Source organism: Lolium rigidum, chromosome 5, assembly GCF_022539505.1.
Source record: "Lolium rigidum isolate FL_2022 chromosome 5, APGP_CSIRO_Lrig_0.1, whole genome shotgun sequence".
Taxonomy (NCBI): domain Eukaryota; kingdom Viridiplantae; phylum Streptophyta; class Magnoliopsida; order Poales; family Poaceae; genus Lolium; species Lolium rigidum.
In genome coordinates this window covers 18,617,357-18,634,475 of record NC_061512.1, presented here as the reverse complement: position 1 = coordinate 18,634,475, position 17,119 = coordinate 18,617,357, and positions in this window count along the sequence as shown.

The following is a 17,119-nucleotide window of genomic DNA, read 5'->3' as shown; positions in this document are numbered from 1 at the left end:
TTCTTTAAAAATGCTTCTAGATATTATTTTTCCTAGATTTGGAGTACCTAGATATATTATGACTGATGGAGGTTCTAATTTTATTCATGGTGGTTTTAGAAAGACCCTTGCTAAGTATGGTATTAATCATAGAATCGCTTCTGCTTATCATCCTCAAACTAGCGAGCAAGTAGAATTATCAAATAGAGAGATTAAATCTATCTTGGGAAAGATGCATTAATAAATCTAGAAAGAAGCTGGGCTATTAAATTAAAGGAAGCATTATGGGCTTATAGAACTACTTATAAAAATCCTATGGGTATGTCACCGTATAAAATGGTTTATGGGAAAGCTTGTCATTTACCTTTAGAACTAGAGCACAAAGCTTATTGGGCTGTAAGAGAACTAAATAAAGATCCTAAACTTGCCGGTAAGAAGAGATTGCTACAATTGAGTTCTCTAGATGAATGGAGAAGTGAAGCTTATGAAAATGCTAAACTCTTTAAAGAGAAAGTTAAGAAATGGCATGATAGGAGAATTATCAAAAGATAATTTAATGTGGGAGGTAAAGTCCTATTGTATCGGTCTCGTCTCAGATTTTTTGCAGGGAAATTACTCTCAAAATGGGAAGGACCATATGTCATTGTGGAGGTGTATCGTTCAGGGGCAATTAAAATTAGTTCTCTCCAAGGTGATGCCACACAAGTAGTGAATGGACAAAGACTCAAGCACTATATCTCTGGAGATTCTTATAATGAAGATGTTGATGTTATTCAAGTGGTGACTCCGGAAGCTTTCATCAAAGGTCAAATTGACAGTTCTGCAGAGTTCGACTTGAATAGGTAACAATACTGGTAATAAAAAGTCCGCGTTTAACTTTCCGAACTATGTTTTTGCTATTTTCGGAAAATATGAAAAATTACGAGATCGAAACGGAGTGGAGGAGACGCACGAGGGCGTGCCCCCAGCCTGGCCGCGCCGCCCTATGAGGACGGCGCCTCGTTGTCCCTCTCCGACTCCGGTTCGACCTGGTACTTTCCTTTTGTCGTGAAAATTTCTGCTATATAATCCCCCGGACCCCTGGAGGTCCGTATATCGTTTTCTCGTCGTGTTTTGTTTCGAGCTATTTTCTGCCAGGATTTGTTTTTGATCTAGAAGCATATTGGTCTCCAACAACAAGGACAAGGAGCCTTTGGAGGAAGATATTCAAGACTCCGAGTGGAAAGAAGAATTCAAGGAGGAAGTGAAGGAGATGTCATCAATAAAGAGGAAGCGGCAAACTGTGGAGAGTAAGCCAATCTTGGTGGGATCGGTTAACACTGGACGTTCTTTTTCTCATAACTTGTAGGGACCTCTACCGCCTGGTCTTAGCCTCAACTCTTTCCCTTGTGTGGAGGAAGCACTACGGGTTACCGATGAGTTTTGTGATCAATACCGTGCTCTGAGAAGGGAAGTGGAGATACTTCAGGAGGAGAACAACCGACTTCGCAGAATGCTGGAATATTACTCAATTTCCATCACAAGGCCACCACCGCCACTTTCGGATAACAATGAATCTCTTCGAGTCTTAGTGCGGAACGCCAAGGCGAGAAGGCTGAAGCTGAAGGAGATCTTTAAAGATCGCAGGAACGGACCACCACCATCATCACCGAAGGAGTAATTCGTCATCGGTATTGGCATCCCCTTGGTTTGTTCCAAGCTCGGGGGAGTGCCGCGGTATCATATCATCACTACCTTTTACCTTTTTATTATCAAGTAGTGTCATATCATGAGTAGGAAAGTTATCATATAAGATGTGTTGCGGTATGGAAGTATCTCTCTTTAGTTGGTTATCTATGTATCCCTTGGTGTGAGTTATCGTTATGGAATATTAATGAGAAGTTTTATCATTTACATATTGCACATCTTATTTTAGTTTGCAATCCCTATTATATGATTGATCTTGTTGTTAAGTATTGGTATCACTTTGGGAGCATTGAGTAAATCTATTTGGTTTTTGCAAACTTAGCATTGGTCAATAGCAACAACACTTTGAGTTTAAGTAGAGAAGAAGAAATACATGTAGATATGTTGTTTCATTATCTTTCTTTCTTGTTAGCTATGAGCTTAGTATTCTGAAGTTAAAATTATTTGTGCTTACAAGGAAGATGCATGATTGTTTCTATCACATGTATGTTTGTTTGCTTCCCTCAACTCTTATGCTTGCTAATCAACCTTGCTAGCCAAAGACCTGTACTGAGAGGGAAATTGAAAGATCGAGATGTCGCCTAGAGGGGGGGTGAATAGGCAATTACAAACTCTTGCGGATTTGTCTTGTAAGAATGCGGAATTAAACTAATGTTTAGTTTACAAGCACAAACCCTAAATATGCTAAGCTCAACTAAGTGTAACAATGGCAACTAGAGCTAAGCAAGATAGGCACAAGATATATGTAGCACAAGTGATAGCAAGATATATGTACTTCAAGCACGATGGCTATCACAAGGAAAGAGAGCTCGGGTATAGAAATAACCGAGGCACGCGGAGACGAGGATGTATTCCCGTGTTCCCTTGCTTTGCAACAAGGTACGTCACGTTTGGAGGAGTGGAGGTCCCACGAAGGATTCCCCGCGCCACGAAGGCTCACCCTATTCTCCGAACCACACCCACGAAGGATAATGGCCCTTTCCTTATGGTTAGCTTTTCCTCCACTCCGGAGATGGCAAGCTCCACAACCACTTCACAAGCTCCACGAAGGAGAAGCTCGGGCCTCTTCACAATCTTCTTGAAGAGATCACCGGAAGCACCAACCGCCAAGCCAACTAGGAGGTTTCCCTCCAAGAGTAACAAGCTCACGGTCTCTCACTCGAACTAATCGTGGTGGAGAGCTCAACACTATGCAATGATGCAAAGCAAGAACACTAGAGGTGTTCAAGTCCTTCACTCTCAAATCCCACCCAAACAACAAATGCTAGGATGAGATTGGAGAGGAAGAACAAAGGGGAAAGTCAACAAAAGACTCCAAGATCTAGATCCCAAGAGATTCCCTCACTAAGAGAAGAAATGGATTGGTGGAAGTGTAGATCTAGATCTCCTCTCTTAGATCCCTCAAGAATGAGCAAGAATGGTTGGAGGAATCAAAGGGGAGAGCAAGTTCTTTAAATGCAACAATGGAGGAGAGAGAATGGGAAGAACTAACTCAGCCCAAGGTGGAAGAAGGGCTATTTATAGCCCAAGAGCAAATATAACCGTTGGGGAAAAGTTGGGCTGAGTCAACCAACGGGGAGGCCGGTCAACCGGGCCTGGGACCGGGCCGTCCGGTTCAGGACCAGGTCAGACCGGGCCACTGATCGAGCCATCCGGTCAAACGACCGGTCGACCGGGCTGGTGACCGGACCAAGCTGAAAAGCTTACTGGATAGTGCCCGGATGGCACCGGTCCAGGGGCCGGTTTGAACCGGGCCATCCGGTCAGACGGCCGGTCACGCCGGGCTAGAAACCAGGTCAGCAGGAAAGTATGTTATACAAAAACTGTGATAACTTTTGTGTCCGGACCCCGATTGACATGAAACCAATTTTGTTGGAAATATGGAGTCTCCTCTCAGAACATTTTAGATGATTTTAGAGAGGGAGTCTCCCACCATCAAGAAACGGTGAAGACGTCCAAACTCGAAAACGCAATAGAAGATGCATGCGGATTCCGTTTTCGATGAACTTGGGCTTGTTGTAAAGCTAGCAACAAGCTCAAGAACCTCACACAGAGAAACACCAAGAAGCAATAAGGATATGCAAAGTATGCAAAGGATTGAGCTCCCTAAGACGATGTGATCAAGTTACTCAACCGAAAGCCCCCTCTTAATAGTGCGGCTATCTATCCTATAATCCGGTCTCCCAACATCCACCTTGAGACCGGTAAAAGGAAAACCTAGCAAGGCCATACCTTTGCCTTGCGCGTCCCGCTTGATCTTGATGATAACTCTTCATGCTTCACTCAAGCCGGAATGCCACACTTGATCAATGTTGCTTCGTGAAGACTCACAAATGCTCCCCCATACACTATGATGGGAAAGCTCCATTGATGCACATCTTCACATGTCCATTATCACCAAATGGACGGCAAGCTTCAAGCATGTGATCCACTTGAGATGCTCATCTTGAACTTGCCCAACTCAATCCTTGTATCTTCTCATACTCACATAAGATAGAGCATGGCTAATATTGAGTTCCACATAAGAACTCCATCTTCATTTCTTCTTCTTGATCATATCACATATATATCTTCATACCGATGATCTTGATGCCAATACACAAGATATACATTTATCTTCATGGCATCCATACTTGAATCCAACACATGGAGTACAAGTAGTACCTATGGAATATTCCTTCATATAAACTCAATGAAAACATTAGTCCATAGGGGTTGTCATTAATTACCAAAACCACACATAGGGGCAATGTACCCTTACAATCTCCCCCATTTTGGTAACTGATGACAACCACAATAAGAGAGTTTATATAATGAATATTAGAGACAAGTACGCAACTTATCCGAGAATAAGTTGTATACAAGAGGTTGTATTTGATATGGTCAAGTAACACAAAGGTACTATCCCATATCAAAACCAACTCTACTCACCCAACTACAACTAATGCAAGGGATGTGAGTAGAACCAATATATATAGAGCAAACTCCCCCACAATGTATGCACGTGTGATGAACATGAATTCATTGCATACATTGTCAAGATTAACCTTTGGGACAATTTCCACTATATATATACAACCATGCAAGACATATAAATATGGAATGCATGAGAGGCAAAACACTTAAGCACAAACCAAACTTAAGTATAAAACCATTCCCTTAAACCCTCTAAACTTCTCCCCCATTGGCATCGAGTGCTAAAATGGGTGAAAAATTTAGAAAGCCAATATAATGTGAGTTCCTCCCCGAGGTGTGCACTTCTCATAATTTGAGTGGCATCAAATGCACATATCCAATGATGAATACTTGAAGGAATTCAAACTATATTGAGGATCAAAGATTGCACAAGGATATCATGGTGAATGAAGTTTTAACAAATAAAGAAAGCAATCAAAGATCCAATTGGACGAACAAAGATATCATGATAAGAGAGATATAGTGCTCTAAATAAAAATAAGGAAGCTCCCCAAGGTTCGTGCATAATTTATAATGTTTGCATTTGAATACAATATGCCTAAACATGGAATCCTCACTCCCTCTATATTATTTAGACCACAACCAAGACAAAGATAATATGCTTATCAAGAATAACTTGAGTCCAACAATTACGAGATATGAGTGCATGAAGAAAAAAACAAGTAAACCAAGCACTCATAAATCTTCTTTACCAACACCACTAAAAACAAAAGGGTAAAAGATGGTTGGCAAAGAACAAGGATATCAAGATGATGGATTAACGCTCTCATGTATATAAGTTTCTAAAGTGGACATAGTGATCCATAAAGAAACATGCACACACAAGAGGTTAACAAAATAAATAAGACAAGATATCCAAGATGAAGTCATAAAATATACCAAGAATGTTTGCTTAAAAAGCATATATAGCCTATGGCTTCCAATTTTCACTTATGGTATATAAATGAGCTTCAACCAAGAGAATCTCAAAAACATCACAACTAACAATAAGGGAAGTAAAGCTAGTTGGAGTGTTTTGAGAGAGGCAACAAGTATCACAAATATGGATTTACTTCGCAATTTCATCAAAAATGCACATAAGAGTTCTTTGAGGAATTGATATGCAATAAATTGCTAGAGGGCATAGTTGTGATAGGTGAATCATTAATATGATATGTATATTCCTAACATATGCATCTTCTCAAGTTACTCAAATGTTCAATACAAAGTTTTCTTTAAAAAGAATTTTTCAAGAACCGCAATATTTTCGAAATAAATAATTTCATGCCAAGATGCAACCTACAAGAGGTTGGATGCTATAGGAGTATGCATGAATAAGATACTTGTTACCGAGATAGCAATGGCATGATGTAGTAGATAAGAGTTCATTCATCATCCTAGCTTGACTCCAATTAGCATATGGTGATAACACCTTCCTTATAGATGAGACAAGCCTCCATTGCATCTCCAATGTACCTAAAGCAACATTCAAGTACATCTTGGTCCCCAAACTTATTGGGTCCAAAATGGTTAGACTAACCACAATACATAAGACACACTCCATATAAATATGTGCATATTTATAGATGAAATTTGAATTTCATGCACATCTTAGCCGTTTAGGATTTGATGGAGTATACCCTATATAATGGATCGAAGAAAGAAAGCATGCTATAAATATAAATAAATTACATATAAGCACGCACAAAGACTTTTAAAGATCCAAGAAAGATATACTTTGGACAAAACACCAAATGAATTGAATAAGGCATAAAGGTGTGACCAAACAAATTTGTTGTCCAAATTATATCAAAGACGCAAATCACAAAAGATTTGTTCAACAAAGTTCAACAAATGAACTAAGAAGAAACCATTGAGCATAAATGATGAAATAAAGCAAACATGCTCAAAGATTTATCTCATTCAAGCAAATAAAACATGTAAGAAGGAATGAGATAGCAAACTCCCAAAAAGAGCAAGGTTCGAACAAATAAACCAAACCCTCTACACTTTTCACAATGGCACAATGTACCGTAAAGAAAATGTTTGTCTTCCAAAACAAATACTTGATATGAATCAAGAGGATTTATCAAAAGATTTTTCAAAGGGACAAGGAAGACACATGGGAGCAACAAAGATTTGTTGGAAATAAAATAAGGCAATAAGAAGCAATCCAAGATGAAGATGATCCATGATTTCAACCATATACAAGGTTATCAATTGTCAAAGACAATGAGTATATTGGAAATAATTTCCGGTGGTGAATTGACAATGATAGTAAGGATCAACTTCACAATAAAAGGCATAGGATAAATATATAGAATTAAGCACTATGCACGGATGAAGATTCTTGATAGCTTCAACTAGTCAAACAATCATGCACGGCAATGATTAGAATAACTTGAAGCAAACGGTGTCCCAAATAAGATATAGAGATATGTATTTGAGGGAAAACCGTACCAAGAATTTCTTACTCAAACAAGAACCATAAGATGAGCAATAAAAGCTTTCTAATACAAGTGGAGCTTGTTTGAGCAAACATGCCACCTAGGATCAAGATAATTATGTGTATCAACTCCAAGTGGCATAACCTCATATGTTCACATTTTCTTAGGTTTGTGATATGTACAAAACATATTACTCCCCCATAATGTGATAAAACATTTCTTCCAAACAAGAGGCAACTAAAATTCGACTAGAGATGATTAATGGACATTTAGAATTTGAATTTCTCATGAGTATGACACACCACATAGTGACTAGATAATCTTGCAATATCAATACTAAGTGGTGGTACCCATGTACACACATTTTAAAGAAAGAGAGATGCACAATGCATATCACTCCCCAAAATGGGATGTTCCATTAATCACTCAAAGAGAGCCAAATAAGATATTATCAAGATGCATTAGGCTCAAAACAATACACAAGTATATGATGAGTCAAACAAACATACTTGAATACACAAGATAGGTAAGTAAGACTCAACACATACACACAAATATTTGGTACAAAACCAAACATGCAAAGGGGCAAGTAACTTACAATAAATATGAAGAGTTGAAGTATAAGTTACCGCAAGGAGGAACATTGGATATAAGATATAGATAATGATCCATATGACTTGGCTTGGTCAAAATATAATATATGAAGATCCCTTAATTCTTCATGAATTAGGCAAGTCTCCAATGACCTCAATATGTACCTATTGATCACGTTTGAGCTTGTTGGTCCCCAACCAAGTTGGGTCCTAAGAGGTTAGTCACAATAGGCTTGGCAACCCAAATGGTCCTTTTCTTGAGACCACTTTGAGTTCCAACAAACTTGGCAAACACATTGCCATCCTTATCCTTCCCTGGAGAATAATCATCATCAACAATTATAGGGTTAGATAAGGTACTACCTAAACATGAAGAAGCAAAGTGCCCCTTCTCACGGCATAAGTAGCAAGTGTTCCCCTTTCTCTTCTTTATTGATTTCTTCTCTTGGGGAACAATGTCTTGATTCTTCTTGGGAAGTGGCCTATCTTCAACTTGAGGTCGAGCATGAGCTTGACCTTGACCTTGTGGTCGTTTCCCTTGTTGTTTCTCACTCAAGTGCTTCTTTTTCTTCAATGGGCATGATCTAACATGATGCCCTTCAACCTTGCACTTGAAGCAAACCAACTTGGCCGAATCATTGACTTTGTCTTGGCCCTTCTTCTTGTTGTTCTTGCTCTTGGACTTGTTCTTGTTATTGGAGTTGAATCCAAGTCCACTCTTGTCATTGGGGGATTGTTCCACACTTAGCATCTTGTCAAGTGTGGATTTCCCTTCATGACGCTTTTCCAAGTCTTTGTTCAAAGAAAGGACTTGGGCCTCGAGCTCTTTTATTTCCTCGAGCTCTTTCTTCAAAGAAAGGACTTGGGAATCCATACTTGAATCCAACACATGGAGTACAAGTAGTACCTATGGAATATTCCTTCATATAAACTCAATGAAAACATTAGTCCATAGGGGTTGTCATTAATTACCAAAACCACACATAGGGGCAATGTACCCTTACGAATGCTTCTCGTGCATCCAAACCCTTAGACCAAACCTATGCCATCAGTGTCCACCATAACTGTTGGGGGGATGACCCCCGGTATGCCAAAGGCATGCCAAACCGGATGGTTTAGGCCATCAAGATACCGGTTTAATGTTCATACCGGAGCACAAGATAAGAGTTTGGCTAAGTAAAGCTAGGCCGGTATCCCCAAGAGGGGTATACCGGAACCGGGTAAAGAAGACACCGGATACCGGAAAGAAGAGCATGTCGGCAGGACTGGTCAAAGATTCTCTCCGGAGCTAGAGGACAAAGATGAGCTAAGCAAAGAAGCTTTAAACGAAGGCCCGACGATAAAGAGGAGGATGACGATGAAAGAAGCCGGAGGACGTCGGCCTCCTCGTTTAAAGAAGACCCCGGTGTCATCTATGATTAAAGTAACTTTGTAAAGTAGTTTGTCTAGTCAAAGATGCCATTAGGGTTTCTTCCCCTGTAAGCCACCCTCTCCCCTATATAAGGAGAGGGGGCACACCCGTACTCGGGAGCGATCAGAGAGCAAGAAGCAGAGAGAGAAACCTTGTAGCACAAACCTGTAACCTGTGGAGATCGGAAAAGAAGATGATCTAGAGCGAGTTCTTCTTTATGTCTTTCTTCTTCAACCTCTAGCCTTGGCTAAGTTCTTGAGGAAACCATCCGGAAATTCATCCCATCTAATCACAAACCCTCCCCCGAATCCTCTAGCGTCCATTCGGCCCCAACTCAAGCCATCCTATGGCATCTGTCTGTTCACCACGACAACAATAACTGCCTATTATGTGGTATTTTGCGCCATTCCAAGTAAATACTTCATGTGCTACCTTTAAACAATTCAAAAGTTATCATCCCTTATTTGTGTCACTGTTTTATAGCTCATGAGGAAGTATGTGGTGTTTTATCTTTCAATCTTGATGGGCGGCTTTCACTAATGGACTAGTGGCTTCATCCGCTTATCCAATAACTTTACAAAAAGAGCTGGCAACGGGGTTCCCAGCCCCAATTAACTAACTCTCATTAATAATCCTCTTCACATGTTTTTCTCTGATTCATCAGTAAGCAACTTAATTTTGCAATAGACACTCCTCCATGGTATGTGAAATGTTGGAAGGCACCCGAGGATTCGGTTAGCCATGGCTTGAGAAAGCAAAGGTTGGGAGGAGTGTCATCCTTAAATAAACTAAAGTACATGTGTAAACAAAAGAGAAGAGGGATGATCTACCTTGCTGGTAGAGATAACGTCCTTCATGGGAGCCGCTCTTTGGAAGTCTGGTTGATAAGGTAGTTAGAGTACCCGCTACCATTCGTTGACAACAAAAAACACCTCTCAAAACTTTACTTTCATGCTCTCTATATGATTTCAAAACTTGAAAAGCTCTAGCACATGATTTAATCCCTGCTTCCCTCTGCGAAGGGCTTATCTTTTATTTTCATGTTGAGTCAGTAAACCTATTTCCCTCCATCTTAAGCAAGCAATTGAGTTGTTGTGATCCAACCATCTATATTGTGATTTATTTAATCATGCCTTTTATTTCTTCCTTGTTTAGTACAAGTTTTATCTGAATGAATATAGCTTTGAAGATTATCGATGATTACGAGGAGATTATTATGATTAAATATGCAAGTTTTGCTATAAGCTTTGATATAAGAGCGCTGCTCGATAAATAAGTACAATCTGTTAAATGTTCTCTGACCAAGAACGAAGTTTCCCATCACCAATTATGATTTCCTATGCACCTTTACTTGTGATTTCCTTCTACTTGTTTCAAGATGAATTATATGCGGAAGTTGTCTACTAGAATGTCTTGTGTAAATTAATATGATGCTTCTTGTCCGTATTTTATTTATCGACTTTTCACTCCATAAACATGTGGTCTTGTTTACTGAGTTCAGTTTCGCTTGGGGACAAGCGAAGTCTAAGCCGGGGGGGGTTGATACGTCCATTTTGCATCACTATTTTATATCATAATTTATCGTTATTCATTGATATATTTTGTATTTGGAGATGATACTTATGTTATTTCATCTATTTTGCATGTTTCATGATTATTGGAGGATCGCGCACCGGAGTCGGGATTCTGCTGGAAAAAGCGCCGTCGAATGCAATATTTCGGAAGATCAACAATTGACGGAAATTATATGAAAAATCCTATTTTTCCCGGAAGACGAAGAGAGCCAAAAGGAGGAGCCGAGGAGGGACGCCATGGGTCCCCTCATAGGCCGGCGCGGGCCTTGCCCTGGCCGCGCCGCCATGTGGGGAGGGGGCCCACAACCCCCTCTGGCCTCCTCTCCTTCGCGTACTTCTTCGTCCCGAAAACCTAAGCTCCGAGAGGATAGTCGCAAAGAGTCACAGCCGCCTCTGCGGGGCGGAAAACACCAGAGAGAAAAGAGCTCTCCGGCAGGCTGAAATCCGCCGGGGAAATTCCCTCCCAGAAGGGGAAATCGACGCCATCGTCACCGTCAACGAGCTGGACATCATTGGGATCATCATCACCATCATCTCCATCCTCATCACCACCATCTCCACCGCTGCACCTCGTCACCGCTGTAACAATTAGGGTTGGATCTTGATTGTTTGATAGGGGAAACTCTCCCGGTATTGATTTCTACTTGTTATTGATGCTATTGAGTGAAACCATTGAACCAAGGTTTATGTTCAGATTGTTATTCATCATCATATCACCTCTGATCATGTTCCATATGATGTCTCGTGAGTAGTTCGTTTAGTTCTTGAGGACATGGGTGAAGTCTAAATGTTAGTAGTGAACTATGTTGATTGATATTCAATGTTATGATATTTAAGTTGTGGTGTTATTCTTCTAGTGGTATCATGTGAACGTCGACTACATGATACTTCACCTTTATGGGCCTAGGGGAATACATCTTGTATTCGTTTGCTAATTGCGGGGTTGCCGGAGTGACAGAAACCTAAACCCCCGTAGTATATCGATGCAGGAGGGATAGCAGGATCTCAGAGTTTAAGGCTGTGGTTAGATTTATCTTAATTACTTTCTTGTATTTGCGGATGCTTGCAAGGGGTATAATCACAAGTATGTATTAGTCCTAGGAAGGGCGGTGCATTAGCATAGATTCACCCACACAACACTTATCAAAACAATGAAGATTAATCAGCTATATGAAGCGAAAGCACTAGACTAAATTCCCGTGTGTCCTCAAGAACGTTTGGTCATTATAAGTAAACAAACCGGCTTGTCCTTTGTGCTAAAAAGGATTGGGCCACTCACCGCAATTATTTCTCTCGCATTTTACTTACTCGTACTTTATTTACCTCGCTATATCAAAACCCCCCGAATACTTGTCTGTGAGCATTTACAGTGAATCCTTCATCGAAACTGCTTGTCAACACCTTCTGCTCCTCGTTGGGTTCGACACTCTTATTTATCGAAAGTACTACGATACACCTCCTATACTTGTGGGTCATCAGTATTGTACCTTCATGTCATTGTTTCGGTAGTGACTTGTTTTGGCAATTGTGAGATAATTTGTTGATGGTTACATATAAATATTTGTTATCTTCTATGATGATCTCTTGTACTGATATATGAGTGCACAAATATGTTGGGGAATGCATGAGGTTGTGATTTTTGCATGATGATAGGAGGAAGGACAGCTGGAGCTTGACAGAAACCATGTCCCAGTTCTTAGATTCATGTTATATTAATTCATGGTTAATCAATAGGAAGTATAATGTAACGCCCTACCTTTTAACAAAGGTAGAACACCTGTGTATAGTGCTATTCCCGGGATCACTGATAGCACACACATTTCAAAATGTAGTAATCATAGCAATAGTATCAACATTACAACGTAATGATCCGGTACGACAAATAAAGAGAAATACAACTGGCATAGTCCAAATGACTAGCATTCAAATAAAGTTCAAATTTTCTAACACAGCGGAATTAAAATAGCATGGAGCCTACATCTTCATCATACGCCACAGGCAGACATGTTGGAATGCAGACTCGAGACCCAACCTAATAATCTTCTTCCGATGAACCTGCACGTTTGAATATGCAGCCCCACGAATGGAGGTCAGTACAATGATGTACTGGCAAATGACACTTATTTGGTGGCAATTGTGAAAGACTAACTACATGATATTTGGCTAGTGGAGTCTTGGGCTAATTTGCATAAAGCCAATTTTATCCTATATTTTGTTTAAAACAAAACATTTTGTAAAACCTTTGACTGATATTATAAACAACCTCATGGTTAAATCCACCATGAGTTTTTAAAAAAGTCACATGGTTATATCCACCATGAGTTTTAAAAGAATTCACATGGTTACATCCACCATGAGTTTTTAAAGAGTTGATTACACAATTTTAATCATTCAAAAAAAGTGATGAGATTCTTCCGTACATTCCTCGTCCGGGAGCTCAAATTGTCCATAACCGGGGACACGGCTAAGATCTTAGGTTTAACTCTCGAGAGGTTGTGCACTTTCACCTTACGACCCATTCTACCCATAGAGAAGAATGAGACAAGATCTTTCAGAAGGAGAATCAACCATACCAGCTAGACCCGTTCCCATTGGCCGTCGCCACATCCGAATGTCTAGCAAACAAGTTGAACCTCACAACTTAATTAATCCTGGTAGAGCCCATAATACCATAAGGCTGCACTGGAAGCTATCTAAACATGGACGACTTGGTAATCTCTTTGTTCCTGGGTGGCCAACCACAAGTGAAACTCACAGGCTTTAAAACCAAACCCCCACACGATCCCCTGGTTAAATCCACTAGGTGTGCGGTCCAGAGCAACCACTCTACATATGCGAACTCTCAGGTGAAAACCACCACACCCCTGGTTACATCCACCAGGTATGTGGCCCTGAGTAGCCGCCCACCAATTAATACCAATCCACCCAGGTGTTTCATTAAGGTTGTTAATTTTAATTTTCAAACACTCACAACCAAAACAATGAAACAACATTGGCATTTGATGTTGCTAGGCAAACTAAGCATTTCTAGCAGTTTGTTCAGGAGTGGCTACACACTACTAGGTTTGCTAGCATAGCATAATACTTTACTTTTGAAAACAAAACCCTACCATGCATACTAAATTAAAAACACTAATGCATAATATAAAGGGATTTCTATTTTCGTGCCCTCAGGTCCTTAGTTGTACTCAGTTTTCCCCAGCTCCTTAGTTTTTCCTCAGTTTTCCCCAAGCCCTTGTTTGAAACCCGCAGAAGCAGCTCAGACGGCAGGATTCCCGTTTAGTTGACCGTTCGTCACGTGTGGGGCCGCGTCTTGTGGGGCCGAGTCGTGTGGGCCCGCGTCGCGTGGGGCTGGTAGAAAGGGACCGCGTGGGACAGGACGAGAAGCGTTTGGTTGCACGTGAGCAGGAGCTGGGTTCGTCTCTCTCGGCCCCAAATTGGCATCCCTATTAAGTGCACCTTTTTCCCCTCTTTCTCTCTGTCCTTTTCACCAAATTAGTATAAAATCTAGAGAAGCTTGCATTTCGACTTTCTTCAATTATTTGTGCCTTTTGGCCCTCGTTGTTTGCCTAATATGGCAGCAAATCTAGTACTCCCTCCGGTTCATATGTATGTAGTTAAATCTAGAAGCAAATCTCCAGGATAATGTACGATAAATTCACGATCATAGTAAATCAAGAAAACTAAGTACGGCCAACAAAATATAGTAGACTAGGGATAGATAATCCCTAGATAATATGGATAGATAATAGGCTGCATACACAAGCAGCCAACATAGTAACAGGTTCTTCACAAGCACCATCATACTAACATAACAACAAGGGATCCCTAGCTAACAATAAAGGGATCCCAACAACAAACTAGGAGGCAGCAGCGAGCAGCAAGACACGTCCAGGACTCCGCCTACCCCATCCGGCTCTCCCTCCACTTGTTGCTCTTGCTCCCCTTGGGAGCCTTGGGCTTGAGCGGAGGCATGCGCCCGGCGGAGATCTCCACCCGCCGCAAGCTGCGGAGGTGCATGCCGAGCGCCCTGTGCTTGGCGCGGAAGGAGTGGACGTTCACCGTCGTGCCGACCTTGGGGAAGGTGTTGCTGATGTTCTCGGCATGCGTGACGAGGCAGTTGAAGTCCGTGGCGCCGAGTCTCCCGGTGCGAAGGGGCACCTGTACACCTCCTTGGCGAAGTAGGAGATGTATCGGCCGACCTGCAGCCTCCGCGAAGCACTGGCGAGTCTTGACGTCCTCCTCGCTCTTCGTCGGCTGCCGACGTCGCTGCCGTACATCCGATCCATATCAAACAGAAACTAGTGAATGAGTTGCAACGATGACTAACGTACATGATAACAAAGTTAAGAAAAACAGAGTCAGCCTCGCTTAGAGTGGACATGATTATATATCTACAGGGAAGGTGTAAGCGAACTAAAGCTCATGCACAACAGATTTGTACACAGCAATGGTTCGCTGAACCCTCCCCGTAAAAATTTGTGCCCAACCATTCATCATAGGCAAAGAAACGCATTCTAGATCTGAACTAGATCCGAACTTGAACACATTCGAGATTATTTGCAAAATTAAACGGTTGATATCTTTTGATTAGTGCATAAAATAACCGATTGAGATCCCATGATTACTTGCATAAATTAACCGATTGAGATCCAATATTACTTGCATAAATTAACCGAACAGCCGAACCCCAAATCTTAAACGAAATCAAGAAGTGATCAAAACAAAATGGAATAAAATCGGCGCAAATATTAGCCCAATACTCATCCATCTACAGATCCATCTACACCAGCAAAAATAGGGTTCAAAAAGGAATGGGGAATAAAAAAGGAAGCAAACCGTAGTTACCTCGTTCCATGGGTCCTCCAGGGAGGTGTTGTAGGGGTTCGGGGGCGGGACGTACGGCACGGGGTCGTAGGGGCCCCATCCCGCCGGGATCTGACTGCCACCGGCGGCAGCAGCCTCCGATGCACCGGCGATGGCGGCGGCGGCGGCGTCGTCCGTCGAGGGGACGGGGCCGAAGATGGAGGCGTCGCGCTTCGAGCCAACCTCGACGATGGGATTGGCATTCTCCTTGTCCATCTCTCCGGCGGAGGAAGAGGAAGAGGGAGAGGGAGAGGGTTTTTGCTTTGGAGAAGATGATGGGACGTGGGAGAGAGTTGGCGATGCGTGAGCGAGTGAGATTGACAGAGACAGTGCGAGGAGGCGTCTATAAAGGCGAGGGGTGGTTAATGCGACCCGCGTCCTACGCGTGCACAGGTGCACGTCTGCACGTCTTGGACTTCGCAACGCGACACGCGTCCACGATTGCACGTCTCGACTTCTCCACCGCGACCCGCGTCTACGCGTCAACAATTGCACGTGTCCTCGAGTCTAACCCCGGAAATTTAGATATACTCAGGTATACCCTCGAGTCTTATACTAGCATTTTTTGTGTGCTCAATTTTCCCCTCGAGTGCTAATACCGGCTAGTGCAATATACTCAGCTTTACCCTCAAGTGGCTGGTCAACGGAGAGTCAACAAATGGGATTAACTAGTTAAATGAGTCATTTAATGTGCAAAAAAATCCTAAAAAGAGTGGCACTTACTCATGGAGTCTTTACCACAAATTGACACTTCTCAAATCATAGATAAATCATAGATAAATCAAGTTTTACCACAAATTGCCACTTCTCAAATCACCTAGTAGCTATGAAGGTGCATGGTTTTCCACAATAAGCCCTTCCCAAAACAAGCTTCCCCCAAATCATACTTTGTCTAAATGAGGCCACAATTCTCACACCGATGTATATTGGTATTGCAAATAGTTTGAGGTAGGCCAAGATGGGTTTCATTGTACAAAACACGCATTTTTCATTTTTTAAATCTCATATTTGAATCCCTTAGTCTATTTACTACTCAGTGCCCTTGGTTTCTTGATAGTACTCAGCTTTGCCCTCTCTCTTCACAAATTCTCGTAGACGTGCATCATCGCTCCGATTGGTCTAGCCCATGTCACGCGGATCGTGCCCACCGACCGTTGATCGTATGATATAGGGAACGGGCAGGATAACCCCTCTCTCTCTCGTTGGCGGTTAATTAGCTTCCACCCTCTAAGTATGCTCGAAGGGCGGTTTTCTCGTATTATTTTTCACGCGCTAAAAATTATAAACTGTTTTAGGCGTTATTTTTCACGCAAAAAATGATAAACCATCACCGATTTGTTGTTACCATTACTTTTCACGCAAAAAAATGATAAACCATCACCGATTTGTTGTTGCCATTACTTTTCACGCAAAAAAATGATAAACCATCAACAATTTGTTGTAGCCATTACTTTTCACGCAAAAAAAATGATAAACCATCACCGATTTGTTGTTGCCATTACTTTTCACGCAAAAAATGATAAACCATCAACAATTTGTTGTAGCCATTACTTTTCACGCAAAAAATGATAAACCATCAACAATTTGTTGTTGCCATTACTTTTCACG